The sequence below is a fragment of the Lygodium microphyllum genome, chromosome 18 (assembly GCF_053477565.2).
Source record: "Lygodium microphyllum isolate KBCC chromosome 18, Lygodium_microphyllum_v1.1.10, whole genome shotgun sequence".
Taxonomy (NCBI): domain Eukaryota; kingdom Viridiplantae; phylum Streptophyta; class Polypodiopsida; order Schizaeales; family Lygodiaceae; genus Lygodium; species Lygodium microphyllum.
The window spans coordinates 129858176-129880065 of record NC_141152.1 but is presented as its reverse complement, the minus strand read 5'-3'; the positions used below and the strand labels follow the sequence as shown (position 1 = coordinate 129880065).

Here is a 21890-nt window from a genome sequence, read left to right as displayed (position 1 = left end):
CTGCTTTGGTCCAGTTGTATCTACGCAAAGTGGAGCGCTAGAAGGCTGTTATGAAGACCCGAGTGCTAGGAACCCGGACTTTAGGTCGATCCTAGTGGAAATGGCTAGATAAGTTCTGTTGCGAGGAAAACTCGAGAGACCCTAGTTGGCAAACCCTGTGTCATTCCTTGGGAGTGCCGCGCGGCATCTTCTAGATTGATCTCTCGATGGGCTGCTAAGATGTGTCCCACAATTTGAGGGGCGGGCACGTTACAGTTGATATCAGAGCAAAACTTCATAATGATACATGATTGATTAATGTTTGGTTCATAGACATATCCTAAATAAAAATAACCTAAGTGGTATGGCTTGATTGTCAGGCACCTTCTACACCCACGAATGCTGACATGCAAGAGAAGAAATTTCTTCTCAAGCAAATTAAGCCACCCGAGTCTGATGGCAAGCGAAGGACTGTTCAAGTTGACGTCGAGATCTGGATTGAGTCCATGGAGGACTATTTTGAGGCAGCAAGAACTGCACCTGCTAACCAAGCCATGCTCACCAAACTTAAGCTTACAGGCGAAGCGAGACTTTGGTGGAAATAGTGGTGCAGAGATTAAGCAATCTCAGAGGGGACAGTCACTTGGGATAAGCTTAAGGAAGCTGTGCGAGGGAGGTATCTGCCACTTGCCTACCGCACACAAAAGATGAATGAATTCTATGCTTGAAGCAGCTAGGATTATCCCTTGAAGCATATTATTCGAAGTTCGTTTCACTCCTAAAGTATGCACCCCCAATGTATATGACACAACAGGTGTCAAAATTCTGCATTGGGTTGAATCCAGCCATAAACACTCGATTGGAATCGATGTGCCCAACGGACTTGCAAGATGCATTACTCCAAGTGAATCCAACCGTCCTGTTGAAATGTGCAATGTCCAATTATTGGAATATTGTTATTGGTACCCTAGAGGGGTATCATTGTGTGATTTATGGTAGCCACATAGGAGGATGTGGACTTCATGGATAGATGTGGGACAAGGGTCACCACAAGTTGAATGTGGATCAGAGGATGCCACATAGCAGGCTATTGTCTTGAGGTTCTCTATATAAGAGACCTGCCATTGTATGATCATTAAGCATTGGAATATATTGTTGAGTGTTGCCTACATCGTTGTCTCTCCATTATGGATTTCCTTGTGTATTTTGATCCTCCATAGCATTGCACTAATCTTGCATTGCCCTAGGCTTAGTGGCGGTCTCATTTAGTTTCTTATCATGGTATCAGAGCTGGTCATCCGCTAAGCTTAGGTAGATTAGTGTAGCCACAGACAGAGAGAGAGAGAGAGAGATGCGGCCTCTGGACGAGCAGGAGACGACGGCGGTGTTTGAGAAACTCCACAAGTTTGTGGGATCCAACCTGAAGCACCTGGTAGAGAGGTCTGCCCTGGAAGGGGCCTCCTCTGCGTCCTCCCCCGGTCGCTACTGCTTCCGCCTGCACAAGAACCGCGTCTACTACGTCAGCGAAGCCCTGGTCAAGAAGGCCACCAACACTTCAGGGACAAGCTCGTGGGCCTCGGCACCTGCGTCGGCAAATTCACGAAATCCGGCAAGTTTCACCTCGTCGCCTCTTGCCTTGACCTCCTCGCCGCACATGCCAAGTTCAAAATCTGGCTCAAGCCGTCCGCCGAGATGTCCTTCCTGTACGGCAACCACGTCCTCAAAAGCGGCCTTGCTCGCATCACCGATAACACCCAGCAGAACCAGGGTGTTGTCATCTTCTCCATGTCTGATATCCCCCTTGGCTTTGGAGTCGCTGCGAAATCCACACAGGATTGCAGAAAGCTTGACCCAAACGGTATTGTTGCTTACCATCAGTCTGATGTGGGCGAATATCTGAGAATGGAGGATGAGCTGTAAGAGTTTTCCTCCGGTGCAGAGCAGTGAGTTCTTCATCATACTTTGGTGCACGTTTGTTTCTGCCTTCCGTTGGAAGTGTTGGTGTTGGGTATCATCAATTGGGCTCCTCTACTGGCGTCTTCTTTCAGTCAGGCTCGTGGGGTTTCACCAAATGGAGCTCTTTCAAGGCCACTCAGAAGACTCAGTCACTTCCTTCTCGCCACCCGACCGTCATCAACAGCATCGAAATCTGCAGCCCAGATGATTTCGAGGTGCAGAGACTGTTGGGAACGTATGGCTACATAAATGATCTTATCTTGTGTGGTTTGAAACAAGCCTTAGCCCCTTAGCCTCTTATCCTTTCCATACCACTCCCTAAGATGAATCTCCATATGGAATATCTTTGGGAATCAAAATATATGTCAATCTTGGTTGTGGCAAGAGCCACATATTTAGTCAATGGCATAGATATTTTTGTGTCAAATCTAGTGACACATGTATTGAAAGATTGTGAACAATGATGTGCTCATTCACAATCTATACCTATGGATGTATTTTTTATTACACCTTTATTTGCGGGTGCCTTGCCCTTGCATGGACATAAAATGGATGTAATTCTCTCACCCATGTTTATGAGGGTCCTCTGCCCGAGCCCACGGGTGCTCAAAAAGGATATTTGATTGTGGTGTGCAGGAGTAGTGTACGTTGATGATGCACTACTTGGGTTGGTTCCTTCTCCCTGACACATGGGGTGTCTAAAAAGCACTTGGGTGGTTCCGCCCGAGCAGCATGGTGCTCGAAATGGACTTGAGGTGTCTAGGTTGCTAGACACATGCACACACATTTGTTGAACACTCCAATTTGTCATTGAGGGGGAGTGTTGAGAGAGTGAGTTTGGCAATGCCAAATCATTGGGGGTGAGAGGTGAGATGGTCACACTGATTGTACATTGAGGAGGGGTGTTGAAATGTGCAATGTCCAATTATTGGAATATTGTTATTGGTACCCTAGAGGGGTATCATTGTGTGATTTATGGTAGCCACATAGGAGGATGTGGACTTCATGGATAGATGTGGGACAAGGGTCACCACAAGTTGAATGTGGATCAGAGGATGCCACATAGCAGGCTATTGTCTTGAGGTTCTCTATATAAGAGACCTGCCATTGTATGATCATTAAGCATTGGAATATATTGTTGAGTGTTGCCTACATCGTTGTCTCTCCATTATGGATTTCCTTGTGTATTTTGATCCTCCATAGCATTGCACTAATCTTGCATTGCCCTAGGCTTAGTGGCGGTCTCATTTAGTTTCTTATCATGGTATCAGAGCTGGTCATCCGCTAAGCTTAGGTAGATTAGTGTAGCCACAGACAGAGAGAGAGAGAGAGAGATGCGGCCTCTGGACGAGCAGGAGACGACGGCGGTGTTTGAGAAACTCCACAAGTTTGTGGGATCCAACCTGAAGCACCTGGTAGAGAGGTCTGCCCTGGAAGGGGCCTCCTCTGCGTCCTCCCCCGGTCGCTACTGCTTCCGCCTGCACAAGAACCGCGTCTACTACGTCAGCGAAGCCCTGGTCAAGAAGGCCACCAACACTTCAGGGACAAGCTCGTGGGCCTCGGCACCTGCGTCGGCAAATTCACGAAATCCGGCAAGTTTCACCTCGTCGCCTCTTGCCTTGACCTCCTCGCCGCACATGCCAAGTTCAAAATCTGGCTCAAGCCGTCCGCCGAGATGTCCTTCCTGTACGGCAACCACGTCCTCAAAAGCGGCCTTGCTCGCATCACCGATAACACCCAGCAGAACCAGGGTGTTGTCATCTTCTCCATGTCTGATATCCCCCTTGGCTTTGGAGTCGCTGCGAAATCCACACAGGATTGCAGAAAGCTTGACCCAAACGGTATTGTTGCTTACCATCAGTCTGATGTGGGCGAATATCTGAGAATGGAGGATGAGCTGTAAGAGTTTTCCTCCGGTGCAGAGCAGTGAGTTCTTCATCATACTTTGGTGCACGTTTGTTTCTGCCTTCCGTTGGAAGTGTTGGTGTTGGGTATCATCAATTGGGCTCCTCTACTGGCGTCTTCTTTCAGTCAGGCTCGTGGGGTTTCACCAAATGGAGCTCTTTCAAGGCCACTCAGAAGACTCAGTCACTTCCTTCTCGCCACCCGACCGTCATCAACAGCATCGAAATCTGCAGCCCAGATGATTTCGAGGTGCAGAGACTGTTGGGAACGTATGGCTACATAAATGATCTTATCTTGTGTGGTTTGAAACAAGCCTTAGCCCCTTAGCCTCTTATCCTTTCCATACCACTCCCTAAGATGAATCTCCATATGGAATATCTTTGGGAATCAAAATATATGTCAATCTTGGTTGTGGCAAGAGCCACATATTTAGTCAATGGCATAGATATTTTTGTGTCAAATCTAGTGACACATGTATTGAAAGATTGTGAACAATGATGTGCTCATTCACAATCTATACCTATGGATGTATTTTTTATTACACCTTTATTTGCGGGTGCCTTGCCCTTGCATGGACATAAAATGGATGTAATTCTCTCACCCATGTTTATGAGGGTCCTCTGCCCGAGCCCACGGGTGCTCAAAAAGGATATTTGATTGTGGTGTGCAGGAGTAGTGTACGTTGATGATGCACTACTTGGGTTGGTTCCTTCTCCCTGACACATGGGGTGTCTAAAAAGCACTTGGGTGGTTCCGCCCGAGCAGCATGGTGCTCGAAATGGACTTGAGGTGTCTAGGTTGCTAGACACATGCACACACATTTGTTGAACACTCCAATTTGTCATTGAGGGGGAGTGTTGAGAGAGTGAGTTTGGCAATGCCAAATCATTGGGGGTGAGAGGTGAGATGGTCACACTGATTGTACATTGAGGAGGGGTGTTGAAATGTGCAATGTCCAATTATTGGAATATTGTTATTGGTACCCTAGAGGGGTATCATTGTGTGATTTATGGTAGCCACATAGGAGGATGTGGACTTCATGGATAGATGTGGGACAAGGGTCACCACAAGTTGAATGTGGATCAGAGGATGCCACATAGCAGGCTATTGTCTTGAGGTTCTCTATATAAGAGACCTGCCATTGTATGATCATTAAGCATTGGAATATATTGTTGAGTGTTGCCTACATCGTTGTCTCTCCATTATGGATTTCCTTGTGTATTTTGATCCTCCATAGCATTGCACTAATCTTGCATTGCCCTAGGCTTAGTGGCGGTCTCATTTAGTTTCTTATCACGTCCAAGAACTTAAATCAGGCAACTATGATGAAGATGACTCACGAGATCAAGACAAGAGGTGCCATAAGTGCAGAGAGATAGGACACATCCGTAAGAGATGCCCCAACCGCCGATGTTCCCACTGCAATGAACTAGGACATATCCAAAAAGATTTTCCTGAGTTGGACCCCGAGAATCAGGAATGTGCAATGAAACGAAGCCATCTAAACTCTAATTTTGGCTCATATTATGAACCACATGATGATGAAGGCTTGGAGCCTGTTGTAACCTTTGAGGATGACTAGATATCCTAGGAAGATCCTCTTGAGGTAATAAGTCTTGTACTTGGAATAAATCCTATGGAATCCTATGAGTTGTGACAAGTTGTTATTTTAAGTTGAGAATTTGAGTAATCAAAGTAGCGTAGTGGAAGCATGGATGAGCCCTAACCGACAGGCTCTAAGGTTCAGTAGTGCTTGTCTTCCCCAGTTTCCTCTCAAGATGAGGACATCTCGATTCCTCTAAGGGGGAGAGGATGTAATATCCCCGTGTTTTTTTCCCCCCCGTGCCTCACCCCCCATAGAAACTCCCCCCTTAATTTCAAAAAATAAATTATTATTAGCTCAAAATTTTTTAACTCCCCCTCTCTCTCCCCGAAAGTTGGGTATCCCTCCACCGCTGTAGATGATTTAAATGCATGGAAAGAATGGAATGCAAAAGACAAAAAGGTGATGTACTGGCTATGTGCAGTCATCGATAATAAGATGTTGGGACATATCAAGAATGTAGAAACTTCACATTCAGCTTGGACAATTTTTGAGAATATGGTTTCAGTAAATACAAAGGCACAAAAGATTGAACTCACGAATACCTTGAAGAAAGGAAAAATGTATGTCAATGAGTATGTTTTGAAGGTGAAAAGCATTGCAGATGCTTTAATAGAAATTGATGCAATGCCTAATGATGATGATTTGGTTTCATCCCCTTTAAGTGGCCTTACTAATGAGAAGGCATGGAAATCATTTGTTACTTCCGTATACGTACATAAGCCATTTCTAGATTTTGATGAGCTAATCTCTCTAATGATTATCGAAGAGATCAATATGCAGGGTGACTCATCTGAAAAAAATGGTGAACATGTCCAAGCATTTTACTCGAGTTCAGGAAGGAGATGTGGCAGATCCTCTTTGAGAGGCCGTGGTATAGAATGTGCTGGCGATAACCAACAAAACAGGTTCAATAAGAAATTTGGTGAAATGCAGGTTTTAGGAGGCCAGGGAAACTTTAGAGGCAAGGGAATCTCTAGAGGAAGAGGTGGATGGCAAAATAGATGTTTTGGAAATTTTGCTATTGTTTGCCATTATTGTGGCAAGACATGTCATATTGTAGCCCATTGTTATGCTAAGAAGGATAACATTCACAGTGGTAAATTGCAGTAAAGGAAACTATGCATCATCTTCACAAGAGAATTAAGACAAAAATGAGCATATGTTTTTTATGTAGCATATGATGAATGAAATTATAGGAAAGGGGACACATGATTATGTATGGTATGTCGATTCAGGTGCATCTAATCATATGACCTGTTATGTTGAATGGTTTGGAGAGATGTAGGACTTACAAAATCCAGGTTATGTGTAGATGGGTGATGATTCATGCCACCCAAATTTACACATTGGAAAGGTTCCCATGTCCTTGTATGATGGCTAGACAAAGATTATGATAGATGTATTATATGTGCCATCAATCACAAAATACCATATTGAAAAAAATAGAAATTTTCCATAAGTTTGGGACACGTGTTCAAATCTTTGGATTTGTCATAACTTGAACACTATAACTCCAAATCGAGCCCTCTATAGCTGAATAGATTCCATTTTTCAAGCGCTTTCCAATGGTAGGTCAAATCATATGGTTTTGAGAAACTTATGGGCATGTTATCCGGGTGCCACCTTTTTAGTATTCAAAAAAAGGGAATTGGGAAATTCCCAAACTCACTAATATTGTGTTACAAAGAATCTAGTGTCTATTGGCCAAATGGTAGAGCAAGGGTTGCAGGTTTGATTCAATGCAAAATGTTGTTTTGTAGAAGGCTTTAATGATAAGTGCAGGTTGGTCACAAAAGGAAGTAGAGTTGGCCTCATGTTCTCACTTTAGATGTTGGAATTCTTGCAATGGATGCTGCTATGTATGCTAAAGGAAAAGGAGTGGTTGTAGACATTGAAATATGTCATAAATGTATTGGACATGCAAATGTGCAAAGATTGAAATTAATGTAGTCCATAAGATTGGTTACATGTTTGCCTTCTTTTAGAGTTGCAGAATTTCATAAAGTCTGTGAAGTATGCGAGTTTAGTAAGCAGGTGAGACAACCCTTCTCGCATGACATATAAGTGAGCAAAAATATACTTGATGTAGTGCATATAGATGTTTGGGGACCTAGATAGAATGTATCTCTTGGTGGCAGTAAATGCTTTGTCACATTTATTGATGATTGTTCAAGGAAGTTATGGGTATATTTTATGAAGGAAAAGAGTGATGTATTTGAGCACTTGAAACAAAAACAAGCTTGAAAGTGGAGTGCTTGAGATCAAATGGAGGGGGAGAGTACCTCTCTAATGAGTTTAGTGGCTTCTTGAGGACCCATGGGATAAAGAGACAATTTACTTGCAGGCATACCCCATAGTAAAATGGGATTGCAGAAAGAAAAACTAGGTATATTGTAGAAGTTGCATGGGCATTAATGGCTAAAAACACAATATTAGCGAGTTTGGGAATCTCCCAATCCCCATTTTTTGAATACTAAAAATGTAGCACCCGGATAACCCCATAAGTTTCTCAAAACCATATGATGTGACCTATCATTGGAAAGAACTTGAAAAATGGAATCTATTGAGCTATAGAGCGCTTGATTCGGAGTTATAGTGTTCAAGTTATGACAAATACAAAGATTGAACCACATGTTCCAAACTTATGGGAAATTCCCATATTCCCCAATATGGTGTTCGAAAAGAATATGCCAAAATATTTTTGTCCTGAAGTTGTCCATACTGTTGTCTATAGAGAAGCTTGATCATTCAAAGGCTGAACAATGTATTTTTATTGGATACTCTTTAAAGTAGAAAGGGTATCATTATTATAACCTTACCACATGTGAGTTCAGAGTGAGCAGGGACGTTATTTTTTATGAGATGAGTAGTTGGTATGCACCTGCTGGTGATGTAGATCATGATAGCTATGTGCAGAAAGAAAAGAAAGAATCAAGGAGAGTGGATCAAAAACATCATCTGGTACTACACCTACAGAGAGCCCTTGCTCTGGGAGACTAAGGAGTAGCCCCACATCTTCAAGTGTATCTATAAGTGTTATAAGCAAAGACAAAGGAAAAAAGAAAGTGCTAGATGGTAATGATGCATCTACTAGTCATTTGGGATTTGCTGGAGATTCTAGTGGTTCAGAGAGTTTGGATGATGAGCTTGGTATTCCTTCAGTCGGGACACCAGGTGTACAGAGAGCTCATTGTAATGTAAAGGCTCCATTGAGTGATCCAGTGGTACGCAGGTCTAGAAGGTTAGATACCCTATTAAAAGATATGGCTTTGAAGGTTATGCAGCTCACCATTATGCTTATATGGTGAAACTAGTTGAGGATGTTGAGCCTACTTGTTTTGAGGATGCTATTGGTCATGTTCATTGGGATGTTGTAATGGATGAGGAGATGGTTGCATTAGAAGCCAATAAGACTTGGGATTTGGTACCCTTGCCTAAGGATAATAAAGCTATTGGTTGTAAGTGGGTTTACAAAGTTAAGCATAATGCAGATGGTTCACTTAGCAAGTATAAGGCTAGGCTGGTTGCAAAAGGCTATGCTCAAACATATGGCATACATTATGAAGAGACATTTAGTCTAGTTGCTAGGATGGCAACTGTTAGATGTGTGATTGCCTTGGCAGTAGCCAAAGGTTGGAGTTTGCAGCAAATGGATGTTAAGAATGCCTTCTTGCATAGTGAATTGCAAGAAGAAGTGTATATGGAGCAGCCAATATGTTATGAGGATTTAGAGCATCCCACATATGTGTGCAGGTTAAAGAAGGCATTCCATGGGCTGAAGCAAGCACCTAGAGCATGGTCTGACAAGATTGGAGAGTATATTGTCAATATTGGATTTTGTATTTTTGATGTTGATCACTCACTTTATGTGAGAAAGGCAGATGCAGGTTTGGTCATCATAGTCATCTATGTGGATGACTTGATTATTACAGGTGACAGTGACAATGGGATTGTTGAAGTCAAGGACTTCTTGAAGAAGAAGTTTGAGATGAAGGATTTGGGTGACCTGAGATACTTTCTTGGTATTGAGGTGATCAGATGTGATGATGGTATATGGCTATCCCAAAGGTAGTATGGCTTGGATATGTTATCCAAGTATGGTATGATAGCATGTAAGTCTCTTTCAATACCATTGGAGCAAAATGTGAAGTTGGGGATGAGATAGAAGACCCTACTATGTTCAGGAGGATAGTAAGGAGTCTAATTTACATGACTATCTCAAGGCTAGACTTGAGCTATGTTGTTGGCCTTGTCAATCAGTTTATGCAGATGCTTAGAAAGCCTCATTTGGATGCAGTTAGATGTATATTGAGGTATGTGAAGTCCACTTTACATTATGGACTTTTTTATGAGGCAGGTAAGGATGTATAGGTCTTTGGATACACAGATGCAGATTGGGTTGGTGGTATGTCAGATAGAAGATCAACTAGTGGATTCATGTTTTCCCTTGGTAGTGCAGCAGTTACATGGATTAGCAAAAAGCAACCTAGAGTTTCTTTATCGAGTACGGAGGTTGAGTATAGAGGTGTTGTTATGGAAACATGTGAGGTGGTATGGCTACAAAAGTTATTAGGTAATTTGGATGTGTAGGGAGATGGTCCACTTGTCATTCATTGTGACAACATGAGCAGCATACAACTAGCTAGGAATCTAGTGTTCCATACTAGGAGAAAACACATTGAGGTTCACTACCACTTTGTGAGAGAGAAGTTACTTGCATGAGATATTGACTTGGTATATGTCAACACATAGGATCAGATAGCTGACATTTTCACAAAGGCATTGCTTGCAAAGAAGCTTCAAAATTTTTGAAGCTTACTTGGAGTTGGAGAGATAGAGTTGAAATTGAGGGGGAGTGTTGAGATGGCAAGCTCAACACGTGTGGACATTGATGATGGACCCCTTGGCTAGATGGGTCCGCACATGTACACTTAGCACATTGGTGGTCATTATGATACTCACATATCCACTGACTTATCACTTATTATATTTAGTTTGTTACACCTACCTACAGTTGGCAAAGATATAGTGCCAGTCGACTAGTGTAGTCTGTTATGCACTGTTTCACTTACTAGGCCACTTACCTTTATGTTGTATCTTATCCATACTTTGTGTACATTGTATAGTATGTGGGAGAAGAAGAAAAAATCAGCAAGAAAATGTTTTGGCCTATGGTCTGCAACACTCCACTAGTCATGGTCTTGTACAATACTTGTCTGAAATTGATTTTGATGTAAGAAAATAGGACTCAAAATAGAGGGAAAAATGGATCAAAGACCAATGCTCTCATACCACTTGTTAGAGAGAGAACTAGAGAGAGAGAAAGAGGAGAGAGAAGACTGTAGAAGAGAGAAAGATTGCAGAAAGAGAGAGAAAGAGAGTGAGAAGGAGAGAGAAATACTAGAATTAGAGAGAGAAAGATAGGAAAGAAATAGAAGCTATGGAAGTTGTGAGCAAGATGGGAGAGAAGGACATTAATTCTATTAATGTGTCAAAAGATGTGAAAATTTACATGTCCTCTCCTTTTATACCAACGTCAGTGTGACATGGCATAATATCAATATTTTTTTTTTACACTAAATCCTTATTCCCGACTTTTTACATTGGCAAAATCACACAAGACATGATTGTAGTTTTTAGGTAGTGAACAACACTCCAAACTAGGAGATGAAGGAGTGATCTAGTAGAATTTTGGTCAGGTGTCCTAGTATTTAACCCCCCTTTTGGAGAAAATGGAAGCATCACATTGGCAATCTGAGCAGCATAGAGGAATGCATTATTTTATGTACATTTTTATCTACAAGAGGTTTATCTTCTTAGAATGCAGAAATAAATTGACAGGCTTCACCTCTGTGAGTATTCTTCTACATCTTCTATTTCTTTCTATTGAGTATTTTTCTACTATTTCTTGAACCCCTTCTCTTTCATCTACTCCTCTCCTTGAATCTCCCTTCATCCTGATGTCTCTTATCCCCATGGTAGACTTTTGATCCCAAATGCCCTGATAGCATATTTAATGGTTGGGAGGCCCCTGACGCTTATTTTTTGTCGTCTCTCTCTCCAACTCTGATCTACAATCTCCTTTGCTCCACTTCCATTATTCCATCAGCATCTTGCACCCAACTCCTTCCCCTTCTTCCATAGAATCACACGTGCGAACATGCATCAAGAGGAGAGAGGAGGGAGGAGAGAGAAAGACTAATTTTTTAACTTTTTCAGCGGCCAGCCATTGTGCAATTAGAGATTGGCAATGGAGAGAAAAAAATTACAAAAGATGATTGTATTGATCTATTTTATATGTTCTTTTCAAGATCCAAGCCCCCTCCATCAAGGAGGGGACGTGTTTGCTGCATGCAGCCGTTTTAAAAAATGCTCCCCTCCCCCCCCTTTGGGGGCCTATTGGCCCCCTAAAGGCCCATGCCCATTGTGTTGGTCACTTTTGACCTTTAAATCCCCTAGTCACTCGCATCTCTTCCCCCCGGTGCTCAATTCCAAATCCAAAAAATCATGCCCGTTCGACTTGACATCACGAATGATTGGGAAGCTCTCTCTCTTCAATCTGACCATCAAAAAAATTACTAAAAATATGCAACCACCGCAACTTTGAAAGTTTGCATTTTTGTCTTCCTTGGTCTCTAAAAATTGTCGAATCTTCATGTTTCGCTTCCAGCGACTTTAAATTCCTGCATCAAATTTGCATTAATCTGCTCCTTTTTAGCACTTCATGGGTCTTGAAATGCTACTCTCAGTTACCATTGACGAATCTATTATCTTTTAATGGTTTTTTTGTTTGGAGTGATCCTTGACAAGTATCCTTCAAGGATGTGAAGCAGGAATTGGCAAAAGTGCCAGTCTTAAAAGCACCCAAAAGGAGTGAGGTTTTTTATATATTTTCAGTAGCCACAATGCATAACATTAGCTGTTGTGTAGCCCAAATCTGGGAGAAAACATGTTATCATCCAATAGCATTTTCTAGTCATAAATTGGGGATATTTGAACTTAATTATACCTACATGGAGAAATTGTGTCTTGGGATGGTGTTTGCGACCAAAAAGTTCAGGCACTATATTCTCTCTAAAAAGATAGTATTTTATATGAAGGTGGATGGATTTATGAAATTAGGAGTAAGCCACAAAAGTTACAAGGCATCGTTGAATGTCTTGTGGATTTTGGGGAACCAAAGAAAATCTTGGCTCAAGTTAATGATATTGAGGGACTATTTAAAATTGATATGACCTCCATTATATCCTGGTGTGTTGCTATAACGAACTATTTATCCACAGAAGAGATTGGAGCTGCTTTATCAAAATTAGAGAAGAGGAAAATTAGACAGCAAACTTTGAAATTTGCCTTGATTCTAGGAACACTATATTGGCAGGGGGTTGATGATGTTTACCGCCGATGTGTTATGCCTAATGAGGTTGCATTATCTTGGAAGAATACCATGACTCTACTGGTGGAGGGCACTTTGCTAGGCAATTGACTGCACAAAAAAATTTAAGAGCTGTATATTGGTGACCGTCCATTTTCCAGAATTCATTTGAGTATGTCAAGAAATGTGATATATATCAAAGGCATAGGCAGAATAGGAAGTGCCCATTGACTCCTATTATTGCCATACTACCATTCGACAATTGGGGCATCAATTTTTTGGGTCCTATTACCCCATCGTCTTCTACAAAGAAGAGATATATCATAGTGGCAATTGACTATTTTATGAAGTGGTCAAAAGCACGAGTGACAAAGAATGATGTGTAAAGGAGACTGCTAGCTTCTTGCTTGAGCACATTATTTGCTGATTTGGTCTGCCAAAGGAATTAGTGACGTCGGACCATGGAACCCATTTTCTAAATATATAAGGTGATTTAGAGCCTGACTGAAGCATGGTAAATTAAGCACAATAATAAAACTCCTTATAACCCATAGGCGAATGGGCAGATTGAAAGTATCAATAAACAGCTTGTGGATACTTTGTCAAAGATAGTATCAGAGAAGAAACGAGAGTGGGATAAGAAGTTATATGTGGCACTGTGGGCATATAACATGACATTTAAACAAAACACAAACCACACCCCATTCAAGTTAGCTTATGGGGAGGATTGCATAATACCAACCATAAGATTCCCAATTAACCATTCTTTGGGGGAAGAAGATGCACTCTTTGAGCACTTTACAACTTTAGCACACCCGGATGAGATCAAATTGTAGACACTAGGAAGTGGCTAAGCGTTGGATGAAGCAGTTGTATGATTTAAAAGCAAAGAAATATACCTTTAAGAAAGAGCAATTAGTTTTATACTATGATGCACGTAGGGAGCTTTTTCTAGGGAAACTAGAGCCTAAGTGGGATGGTCCCTACAAAATAGTAAGAATAGGGAAAAATAAGTCCACAACATTACTAGTTGATCTATAAGGAGTGGAGTTTAAAAATAAGGTTAATCTTAATAAGATTAAACCTTATTATCTCTAAGTGCATTAATGAGATTTATGCCTTGCAGGTCCACGCTTGTGAACCTGCAAGAGAAAACATTGGTGATGGGGCATCTAATTTCTTACTTGGAACACCCATACTTGGAGTAGAGATATCATCAAGGAAAGCTTATCTGATAGAGTAAGGGATATAAAATCATTGATTAAGAGGACGGATCATTTATTTGGGAAATCAAAGTCTTCTGCCCATCAATGCTTACAAATTGTGACGAGTATCCCTGTTCTATTCAATGAAGAAGGTGGGATGGAGCCTTTGGTACATCCACCGAACATGCTAAATTTTGATTATCATAATGACGAGTAGGGGGTGGCGATGGTTAGCTGTGTGAACCCATCATGGACATATACATTATACTTTGATGGAGCATCTAGGGGTCCCAACAAGAAAGGGAGTATAGGCATGGTTATTAGGGATCCTTGACGTAGAATCATGATGAAATTAGATGTCTACCTTGGGGTAGGCTTTACTAATAATATGGTGGAGTACAAAGCTTTGATTATGGGATTAAACAGTGCAAAGAAGAGCGGTATTCACTAGTTGGTAGTAAAAGGGGATTTCCATTTGGTTTTGAACCAACTGAATGGGATGTACACAGTACAGATCCCTATTCTTCGTATGTACTATTGTGCTGCCATGAACCTGATCGATGACTTTGAGAGAGTGTCTCTTCAGTTGATTCCACTACATTGGAATCAATTTGTTGATTCATTAGCCAACTATGCATATGAAGAAGACCTCTTTGTCAATTGTGGTCCTAGTTTGGATATATTTATTGATGATAAGATAAGACCCAGTTGATTATGGGGACTTTTATTAGAACATGCTCTATATAGTAGGTGATGGTTAGTATGGGTGATGCAAAGAGTAGCTGAGACCCATTCGCCATTATTATCTTGGACCCATAGGTTGGTCAAATGACACTTTCTGTGTATGCCTATTGCTATCTATGCAAGAGGTATGGGTCACAATTTAATGCATTTAGTTTAGGACTTGGAGCCCAAATTTCTCCTTGGATGGAGCGTCTTGTTGTTCGGAATGTTATATCTCTTTAGGCCAAGAGGGCCAATGCGTTTGTTGTGAAATGTTATATCTCGTTAGGCCAAGAGGGCCCTGTGATTGTTTGGTGTGGGCGCTTTTAATTGGTTTTTGTTTTAGTGTTGTACCAAACAGGTTTGACGGAGTGCTTAGAGAGAGCCTTTGTTGTGGGGAGCTTCTGGTGGCCAATCCAGGTGGTTTTGTCACCTTTCTGAGCTTTTTCCCTTAAGATGCTTATATATATGTATTTGTGAGGTTTTATTTTATTTTATTGGGGAGCAACCAGCCGTGGCATGAAGTCCCAAGGTTTAGTTAGGTATGTCTAGGGGGAGGGAAGTTCGAGCAGTTGGCCACCTCATCTGAAGCCATTTTCTAGCAATAAAAGATCTATTTTGAGGAGTCTTGAGTGACCCTATCTTGCTAGTCTCCTAGGCAGCTATTTCTATGAGCTTCTATTATGGTGAGGTAGCTAAGGAAGCTTGCCCAAAACTATATGATCAATAAAGAAAGATATTAAGAAAAACCAGTACACAAAGGTGTGTAAAAAGGGGTTCTGACCCCTAGCAAATAAAAGTTGAAATAAAAAGAAAATAAAATTCCTAGAACAATTGTCTATCGCCTTGTGAAGTCTTGGTAGGTTCCTAGGGATGAGTCAGAGACCTGGGGCCGCAGACCTGGGGCCGATGCCTTTCCCTTCCTTGGGGTGACATCTTGCCACAAAAGAAAAGAAAAAGGAAGGTTGGAGTGAAAATAAAAGTGAGCATTAAAAAAGGATTGGTGTCACCTTGCAAGGGCTTGGTAGATTCTTGGGTGCTGAGATAGGACTCGAGGCCGATGCCTAGTTCTCCTTGGGTCATTATACTCAACTCCCTCCTTTTTACACACCCGACTATCAGAATTGGAAGGGAAAGAAAGATAAATAGAAAGAAAAAATTAATAAATGAATGAGATCAGGCTATAGGAGTCCTCGCTTAGTGGGATATCTTGGTTCTGGTGTCGTCGGTTAGGTAGGTAGGTCAGACAACCACTTAGGATGATCTCTTTCATAGTTCTTTTTAGCTAGGCTATGTTAGAATAGTTCATTGATAGCTAACTCTTGACCTCTTGATCAGATAGTGCTTAGCTTCTCCCTCGTGGATTTCATGTCGTGAATTTTATCAAAGGAAAGGACGAGAGCTATGATATATGTTGTTGTTTCTTTCTTGTCACAACTTGATGCTTTTTGTGGTTATTTCTGTGCAAAAGACTTTGTGGGATTCAAAAGGACTAAGGACCTATCCCGTGGTCCGCAATGATGTCAAGAATCGCGTGGTGGAGGGGGTTGCTCAAGATGCTGCGCCGAACACACACAGAATGCACAAGGAGAAGCTCACTCAAGAGACAAGAAGAGAGATGGAGGCCAAAACGTTTTCTTGCTAATTTTTTCTTCTTCTTCCACACACTTTACAATGTACACAAAGTATAGATAAGATACAACATAAAAGGAAAGTGGCCTACTAAGTCAAACAATGCATAACCGACTACACTAGTCGACTGGCGCTATAACTATGCCAGCTGTAAATAGGTGTAACGACCTGAATATAATAAGTAATGAGTCAGTGGCCATGTGAGATGCATAATGACCACCAACGTGCTAAGTGTAGATGTGTGGATCCATCTAACCAGGCGGTCCATCATCAATGTCCGCATTGTTGAGATATCGAGCTCCACTCATGATACGCCAGGGTGACCGTTGTGTATTTATGTCACCGACTTGTCAGTTGCAGACGCGGTTGGTACACCGCCCATGAATAATAGCTACATGATAGCTATCCTTATCTACTCTAGTTCGTGGCTCAGTTAGTATGCCACGTTAGTTATTTGAGTTTGGTTTTGAGACCCATATATAGGGTTCTTCTATTTCTTTGTATGAGAGTTCTTTTGGCTTACACAACTAAGAAGAGGAAAACTGTTTTCAGCCTCCACCTCTGTGTGTATTCCCCCATTGTGCAAGCAAGAAAGCTACAAGTGAGACTCCTTCCTTCTCTCCCACAATCTTGACATGGTATCAGAGCCTTGTTCGTGGTAAGGAGCTCAAGAAAGCAAGCCAAGCTCGCAGTGGTCTGGTAAGAGGAGCAGTGTTGCTTTCATTTTCTGTTTTGGGAGCAGATCTCTGCAGGTAGCACAGCCGGAAATTGCAGGAGTGCATTGTCTCAGGTTGAGACGCCCTTCGCGGTGAACCCTGTTTTTTTGATTTGAGGCCATTTCGGGGCCTGTTTTGAAGGCGGAAGTTTTCTGCACGCACTCAGGAAAAGGCCCTGTTTTATGCTGTGCGGCCACTGTTCTACAGGTCGGTGAAAAGTTTCTGTAGAAATTGCATTGTGTGCTTGTGCGCAGAGACATTAGGAGTTACAGATTCATCCTTGTTGCCTGTTGATGCAAAATCGTCACTAGGAAGTGACTGTGTGGTCAAATACCACTTTCGCCAGTTTTGCAGATTTGCCCTTGTGAGGGTGAAGCTGTGTTTTTTGCAGTGACAGAATTTTTTGCAGTATTCTGTAATGGCGTCAGATTCTCTTTCACAGATTGTAACTGAAAAGCTTGACAAGAACAACTTCCAGGCATGGAAGTTTAGAATGACGAATTTCCTTATGGGAAAAGGATATTGGGAATTTGTTGCAGGAAATGAAGAAGAACCAGTTCTTCCTGATGTTCCCAATCAACAGCAAATGCAGGCATTCAAAGCATGGCATGAGAGAGCCAGGAAAGTTATGTACTGGCTGTCTATCAGCATTTCAGACTCTATGATTGTGCATATTTAGGATGCAAGTACGCCAAAGGAGGCATGGGATACTCTGTCAAAGATGTATAGCACAAATACGCAAGCCAGGAAAATGCAGCTCAAGCAAGAGTTGCACAATGTGCAAAGAGAAAATATGAGCATCAATGACTACCACATGAAGGTGAAGAAGATTGCAGATGCACTTGCTTCCATTGGGTCGCCAGTGGAAGATGATGATTAGTTTCTGTGACCTTGAATGGTCTAGAAAGGATTATGCACAGTTTCGAACATCCATTTCCGTTCGTGAAAGATTTCCTGACTTTGAGGAGTTGATTGCTCTTCTAATTTCTAAGGAGCAGAGAAATGGTGGTGCATCTTCTTCAGGAGGAACTTCAAAAGAAGCTGTCTTCTACTCAAATGCTGGAAGAGGTAGAGGCAGAGGTAGAGGAGGCCGATTTGGAGGCCGTGGTAGAAATCAGAATATGCAACAAACTCAAGAAAATCAGTCCTATGGAGGAGGACGTGGTAACTCTAGAGGCAGGGGGAGCCAAAGAGGTCGTGGTGGATGGCAAAGAGGTCAAAATGCAAACAGTAATGTTGAATGCTACTACTGTGGTAAAATGGGTCATATGGCTAAAGACTGCTATAAAAAGCAGAATGACATCATGAATGGAAAACTGCAACAAGGGAATTATGCATCTTCTAGTAGACAGGGTGATGACAGAAATGAGCATTTGTTCATGGTGCAGCACATGAACAATTCTGTGACAAGTGCAGAAGAAAGCAATGATGTATGGTATGTTGACTCAGGTGCATCAAACCACATGACAGGTCATGCAGAATGGATGGAGGATGCAAGGAAAATGGAAAAACCAGGATTTGTGGAGATTGGTGATGATACTGCACATCCTATTGTGCAGATTGGAAAAATTCCCTTGTCTATGCAGGATGGGAAAAAGAAATACCTGTCCGATGTATTTCATGTCCCGAATATCACCAAGAATCTGGTTTCTGTTGGTCAAATGGTTGAACAGGGCTTGCAGGTCAGATTTAATCCTCATGGATGCTTTGTTGAGGATATGAAAAATAAAGGTCGCTTGATAGCAAAAGGAAAGAAGAAGGGCAGAATGTTTACGTTGGATGCAGACATGTCTGAATTGAGTGCAGCAATGTTTGCACATGGGACCGGTGTAGTTGCAGATATTGATATCTGGCATAAACGCATTGGTCATGTTAATGTACAGCGACTTAAATCAATGCAGGCCCAAAATATTGTTGCAGGATTGCCTAAATTCAAGGTTGCAGAAATGCATAAGATATGTGAAGCCTGTCAGTTTGGAAAACAGGCAAGGAAACCATTTCCTAGACATGTTCAAGAGAGTGAGAAGCCATTGGAATTAATCCACTCTAATGTGTGGACTACTAAAGCTGCATCTCTTGGAGGCTGTCATTATTTTGTCACTTTTATTGATGACTATAGCAGAAAAGTTTGGGTGTATTTTATGAAAAAGAAAAGTGAAGTTTTTGGGCATTTCAAAACTCTTAAAGCTATGGTTGAAAAAGAAACAGGCCTGCAGATAAAATGCCTAAGGTCAGATGGAGGGGGAGAGTACCTCTCAAATGAGTTTGCAAGGTTCCTGCAAGAGCATGGCATAAAGCAGCAATATTCATGCAGTCATACCCCACAACAAAATGGAATTGCAGAAAGGAAAAACAGGCATATTGGAGAGGTATCTCGTGCCATGCTCAATGAAAAAGACTTGCCAGATTTTTATTGGGCTGAAGCAGTTGCTACAGCAGTCTACATAATGAACAGGACTCCCACTGCAGCAATACATGGAATGACTCCAGAGGAGAGGTATACTGGTAGGAAACCAGATATTTCTCATTTGAAAATTTTTTGTTGCATTGCCTATGTACATGTGCCAGATGAGTTGAGATCCAAGTTGGATCTGAAAGCTGAGAAGTGCATCTTTATTGGTTACTCTCTGCAACAAAAAGGGTATAGATGCTATAACCCTTCTACTCGTAAGTTTACAGTGAGCAGAGATGTTGTTTTTGATGAGATGAGTAGCTGGTATAAACCAGTAAATGTGATTGATGATGTAGATGCACAAAATGGTAATGCTGCACAGAATTCCCAGCAGCAGTCACAAAATATTAGTGGACCTGGAGCGTCCTCTAGCAGTGGTTCACATTCTTCGCCATGGACAGGCAGATTGAGATCAGGGGAATCTTCTCAAAGCAATGCAAATAGTGGTATGCAGGTATCACGAAAAGGAAAAGAGAAGGTTGATCAGCCCATGTTTGATGTGAATGCAGGTCACTCTTATGTGGATGGTGAATCCAGTGGCTCAGAACAGAGCATTGATGATGAGTTGGGTATCCCCTCTATTGTTACACCTGGAGTAAGGAAGACCAGGGATGTTTTGAGAGCACCTGGGAGTGAACCCACTTTGCGCAGGTCTACCAGAGTTAGGTATCCTGTGGATAGGCTGAAATATGATGGATTTACAGCCATTCACTATGCATATATGGTCAAGGTGATACAGGAACCAGAACCCACTTCCTTTTAGCAAGCCATGGGAAAAGAAAAATGGGAGAAAGCCATGGATGAAGAAATGGATGCCTTGGAAGCAAATGCTACATGGAAATTGGTATCTTTGCCTAAAGGTAAGAATGCAATAGGCTGTAAGTGGGTTTATAAGGTGAAACACAATGCAGATGGTTCTGTGAACAGGTACAAGGCAAGATTAGTGGTCAAGGGGTATGCACAAACATATGGCATTGACTATGAAGAAACATTCAGTCCGGTTGCAAGGATGGCAACCGTAAGAGCAGTCATTGCTATGGCTGCATCAAAGGGATGGTCTTTACATCAGATGGATGTAAAGAATGCCTTCTTGCATGGTGATTTGCAAGAAGAGGTCTATATGGAGCAGCCACCAGGTTATGTGCATGATGTTCATCCTGAGTTTGTTTGCAGGTTGAAGAAAGCCTTGTATGGCTTGAAGCAAGCACCTAGAGCATGGTCTGACAAGATAGGACAGTATCTTGTCACTATTGGCTTTCAGATTTCCAAGGCAGATTTCTCACTTTATGTGAGAAAAACAGAGAAAGGTATTATGCTACTTGTCATTTATGTTGATGATTTGATTATGACAGGTGACAGTGATGAAGATATCCTTCATGTGAAAATGCTATTGAAGCAGAAGTTTGAGATGAAGGATTTGGGAGAGCTGCGTTATTTCTTGGGCATTGAGGTGATTAGATCACAAAGTGGGATACAGCTCTTGCAGAGGCAGTATGGATTGGACATGCTGTCCAAATATGGGATGATAGGCTGTAAGCCTATTTCAGTTCCTTTGGAGCAGAATGTGAAGCTGAGCGCAGATTCAGGTGAGCTTCTGGAAGACCCTACTATGTACAGACGCATAGTAGGAAGCTTGATTTATATGACTATTACCAGGCCAGATTTGAGCTATGCTGTTGGATTGGTAAGTCAGTTTATGCAGGCTCCAAGGAAACCGCATTTGGATGCGGCTAGACGCATACTCAGGTATGTGAAGTCCACATTGCAGTATGGACTATTTTATGAGACTGGGGTTCAGATACAGTTGCATGGATACACTGATGCTGATTGGGCTGGTAGCATTTCTGATAGACGTTCTACCAGTGGATATGTGTTCTCTTTTGGGAGTGCTGCAGTCACTTGGAGCAGCAAGAAACAGCCTACAGTTGCCTTGTCGAGCACAGAGGCTGAGTACAGGGGTGCAGCAATGGCTGCATGTGAGGTAGCTTGGTTGCATAAGCTACTCTATGATATGCATCAGTCTACAGATGGGCCAGTTGTCATTTATTGTGACAACATGAGTAGTATGCACTTGGCAAATAACCCAGTCTATCATGCTAGAACAAAGCACATTGAGGTGCATTATCACTATGTGCGGGAGAGGGTTTTACTAGGTCTTATTGATCTAGTTTATGTCAGCACAGAGGATCAGGTAGCTGACATATTTACGAAGGCATTGGGCGCAGAGAAGCTGCGCAAGTTCAGAGACCTGCTTGGTGTGCAGGAATTGGGATTGAGCTCGAGGGGGAGTGTTGAGATATCGAGCTCCACTCATGATACGCCAGGGTGACCGTTGTGTATTTAT

The 21890-nt window shown here is 42.0% G+C and overlaps 2 pseudogenes; both read left to right on the top strand.

Annotated features, from left to right (window-relative positions):
• The first annotated feature begins 1107 nt into the window (after window positions 1–1107).
• On the top strand, window positions 1108–1957 carry LOC148021375 (uncharacterized; annotated as a pseudogene).
• Window positions 1958–1962: 5 nt separating this feature from the next.
• Window positions 1963–3896, top strand: LOC148021374 (uncharacterized; annotated as a pseudogene).
• Window positions 3897–21890: the final 17994 nt, after the last annotated feature.